Here is a 4862-nt window from a genome sequence, read left to right as displayed (position 1 = left end):
TTGTATATATATGAGGGAGCATGAGAAGTGTTTGTGTAAGGCCGGGGTCACACATATGCGAGATACGGCCGAGTCTCGCAGGTGAAATCCCTCCTCTGGCGCCGGCACTCCGGAGCGGAGCGTGCAGCCGCACAGCAACACATGGAACGGCAAGCTCCGCTCCAAAGTGCCAGCACCAGAGGAGGGATTTCACCTGCGAGACTCGGCCGTAGCACGCGTATGTGTGATCCTGGCCTTACCCATACATTGACATTTGATGTTACCAGAGATTGGGAATGCTTTGGCTATTTTTTAAAATTCATTTATGTGTATGGATTTGCTGTGATTCTCCTGCAATTGCAGATATTGGAAAAAGGCGGGTTGAACAAAATTAAATTACAACATACTCCATCCTCCGATCTAAAGGGGGATAAGCTGCTGCCATATGTATCTCACTGTGGCTCTTCCTATTGAGAACACATGCATGCTTATTCGAGCCAATCATGGATGTATATGGGAGGACGCCCATCATCAGGTATAGCTGGAGACCAACGCCCATCTTCAGGTATATCTGGAGACCAAACTAATGTTCGGCCAACACTTGGTGAAAACCATAAACATTTTCACTAAATAAAAAAGACCATATCCGTAGGACCATATGGCGGATATCATTTTTTTTTAATTGAATTCTCAGGAAAGAAGTGGGAATAAATAAGAGCAAAATCTGGCCAGTTTTGACCTGGTAAAAGGTTCTTTTGAAGGGAGCGGGAGAAGGTGAGCTGTGACATCCACTATTGTAATTGGTGGATACTCTGTGAGGTATTATCCTTCATTGTAATCTTGTCTATCAAGATAATGAAACTGCTGAAAAGTATTCTCTACAGAATAGGAAGTATGAGTCTAGTATTAGACCTAGTGACTTGTGTGAAAATGGCAAGATTTCAGATTTTTTTGCATTGTGATGCAGTGACCCATGTAAGGCCTCTTTCACACTAGCGTCGTACGACGCACGTTGCAATGCGTCGTTTTGGAAAAAAAACGCATCCTGCAAAATTGCTTGCAGGATGCGTTTTTTCTCCATAGGCTAGCATTAGCGACGCATTGCGACGCATTGCCACACGTCGCAACCGTCGTGCGACGGTTGCATCGTGTTGCGTCGGACCGTCGGCACAAAAAAATGTTGCATGTAACGTTTTTTGGTGCGTCGTGTCCAGCATTTCCGACCGCGCATGCACAGCCGGAACTCCGCCCTCTCCTCCCCGGAGCTCACAATGGGGCAGCGGATGCATGGAAAAACTGCATCCGCTGCCCCCGTTGTGCGGCGCTTTCACAGTATGCGTCGGTACGTCGCCGTACGACGCTAGTGTGAAAGTAGCCTTACAGCCAGGGGGTGCTGTATGTGCTCCTCAGGATACGAATGGAGGCGTATCTGTAATGGTGATAATGAGATAATGACTGGCATGATTGTAAATGGCCGATATGTGTCGCAGAGGGAGTCTGCACTGTAAACCTGTAGTATTGTTGTTCTGGGACCTGTAGTACCACAAGTATTTGTATAGTTTAAAAGGGAGGCTTGCAGGGTTAGTTGGAGAGCTTGGCGGGACTGACTAACCACACATACCTCCCACTGATGGGGGTGGTTACAGCTACATAATGTGACCAGGGTTTGGGTCACATTTTGAGAGTGTATAGACCTGAATGGTCAGAGTGTGAGGTCCTGGAATGGCCTGTGTGTTGGATTATCCTGGAGTGCACTGTATTCCTGGAAGCACATGGTGAGGCCATAGACTGAGAGTGTGAGGTCCTGGAATGGTGAGTGTGTGGAGCAGGAGCTCCTGTAAGGTAACTCCAGATAAAGGGGGTTACAGGCAGAGAGGTATCTGCCATTGGAACAGACTGTCGTGGTTAATGTGTTCCGTTGATGTACATAATGAACTGTTTGTGACGTGGTTTATGAGTCTAAATAAACCGGAATGGACTGTTTTTGTGAGAAACTGTGCCTGAGTGGTTTAATCCCATTGCCAAGCGAGTGTCCCCAACACACTCAGGTAGCTGAGTATACACAGTATACAGAAAGCAATATGTAAAATAAAAAAAAATCTAAATTAAAAAAATATATATATTTAACAAAAAAACTAATTTAAGCAATAGGTAATTTTCCAATGACACCTTAGCTTTAAAACTCACAAGGCCAAGACTATGTCCTCTTAGCAGAAGGCTTTTGCAAAACATAGAAAACAGATGATAAAACATGATAAAAATGTAATATTTAGCATTATTATTATTTAGGCATTATATCGTGCCTGATCTAAACACTAATGAATGTTACCAGGATAACGCACTCCCACCTTAGCGTGATAGCGTACCACAACAGACATGAATGAAACCAGTAAATTATAATATTATTTAACAATATGAGGGCTATAACAGCCGCCTTTGTTACAGTATATACGCCCTAAGCATGTTAGTGATGTGGTGTAGTACGAGTGGGAGTTTCAAAGATATGAAGCATTCTGCATAACCTCTAGAGAAATAAACACATTACTACAATTTATGTTAATTAGCGTTATGCTTTTTACACCCATTATACATCCCTGCCACAACTACTTCACCCAATCAGATGTCTGCAGGTATTCGTTTATCACAAATTAGATGGAGAAATGTAATTTTGTTGATGGAAGTTAGATTGGCTGCAGTGGTCACAAGTTCATACCATCAGTTTAGCCATCTGAAGAATTGTTTTTGACAGGACAAGTTGTATTTTTAAAGGGGCACATATAATGCATTCTATTATCTATTAGTAAGAGAAAAAAACACATTATTTTTTTTTATAGAACATGCAGTTTGCGTTTATATTGTAATAATAATAATAATAATAATAATAATAATAAATCTTTATTTTTTTATATAGCGCTAACATATTCTGCAGCACTTTACAGTTTGCACACATTTTCATTGCTGTCCCTGATGAGGCTCACAATCTGAATTCCCAATCAGTATGTCTTTGGAATGTGGGAGGAAACCAGAGAACCCAGAGGAAACCCAGTAATATATTGTAATAATTGTACACTAGCAGGCAGCCTTCTTACATGTCAGATCTGGGGGTAGTTGTTGATATAAACTTATGGTTGTTTTTGTACAAACCAGTACAGGTATCTGGACTTATGCCAGAGCCCCTGGGTTGGGGGCCACAGATTAGGCTGCTGGCAAGTGGAACAAGTTGGTCACAGGATGGGTCGACTCGTTACCACAAGTTCTATGTCAGGGACAAAATCGGAAAGGAAGCGGGTGGTTATCATGTGAGTCGGAGTCAGAAAATAGGATAATCAGAATAGCACTACAGGATCAGAGAGCAGGGAGGTGTACCAGGTCAGGCTGAACTTAATAACTGTCAGTGTAGAACAGAGATAAAGGAGCGTCGATATCTTTGAAATCCAGAGCAAACACGTGCATGATCCGGACTCAGAGTGACTCTGTCATGTGCAGTAAGCCGTAGTGTATATGACTAAGCCTCGCCAATCTTACTTCACATGATAGAGGCATTGTGGGCCCAGATCATGCACGTATATGTGCTGGATTTCCGAGACATCAGGGCTGACATCACCTGGCTTGAGCGATCAATCAAAAGGGAAAGGACATTTTTTTAAACCATGACTTAGTGACTTGCCAGTGGACTGTACAACCTCGATGATTCGAGGTAATGGTTTTCCACTCATGGAGGCACATTTTTACTATATAACTACAGTATAGCAAAACCATTGCACATATAGTGTAGCTATAAACATAATTGTAATTACCATGAAATTGCCTGGAGGGGCCTGGGATTAGTGGAATAGGCAGTTTTCTGATGTTAGGTTAGATTTAATGCTTCAAGATACTAGACATTTTGGACACTTGTAGCTTCCAACTTTGCGGGAACAATTTGGGGAAGGTCCTTTGGTAGAGAACATGACTGGCCGAACAGAACCATGACCTTAACCCAACTCAGGAACTTTGGGATGAACTAGAACAAAAATTGTGATTCCACTTGTCTAACATCAGTGTCTGACCTCACAAATGCTCCTCTGAATGAATGGGCAAAAAATTCCTACAGAAACAAGAAGAAAATATTGTAAATTCCCAGAAGAGCGGAAGCTGAGCAGAAGCTGGGAGGGGGACCATATTAATGTCTATGGATGTAGAATCGGATATCATAAAACCCCTGTAGGTGTAATGTGTACGTGTCCCAATGATCATATAGTGTATGTTTGCTATGTGCTTTAGATTTATATGAAAATACAACTTTGTATAAATCACTGAAAGTTTTTTCTTTTGGCAATAAACCACTCTTTGAAGAGTAATAAGATACATTTTTCTAAACTATTCTATTGATTAATGTGACTTTCCTTTTCTTGTGGTTTATAAAAGCTGAGAAGTTACAAGAATTGTGATGTTGGTTTGTAGCCTAATAATATTAATAATAATAATACCTTAGACGTTATACAAGGTGAAAATACTATAGAATAGTACATTTCGGCTACAGGCGTCTTCTTCTCACTGGTTTACTAGTAACTCTATTTCTAAAACTTTGTGACCGCTGCATTAACTGTATTGGCCTCTTAAAGGTCAGTAAAGAATCCCGTGTCAGCACATCATGTGATTTATGGCCCATAAAATTGTAGCCTTTCAGCAAGTTGCCCTCTTTTTCCCAACTAGTGACAAATACACACTTGTTTTTATCACAAAGTTTATTTCATTAGAAAAGACTTGTCACCTGCATGTAAAGCTGACATAACAAGAAGTGTGCTGTTCCTACCATGGAAATGAATCCTATATTTATTGCACTGGGTAATCTAAAGACAGATGTTTCTGTGGAATAAAGCAATGGCATAGCACAAAGGAAT

The sequence above is a fragment of the Ranitomeya variabilis genome, chromosome 7 (genome assembly GCF_051348905.1).
Source record: "Ranitomeya variabilis isolate aRanVar5 chromosome 7, aRanVar5.hap1, whole genome shotgun sequence".
In the NCBI taxonomy this organism is placed as follows: Eukaryota; Metazoa; Chordata; class Amphibia; order Anura; family Dendrobatidae; genus Ranitomeya; species Ranitomeya variabilis.
The sequence above is the reverse complement of the archived record's forward strand: the minus strand, read 5'-3'. Positions refer to the sequence as shown.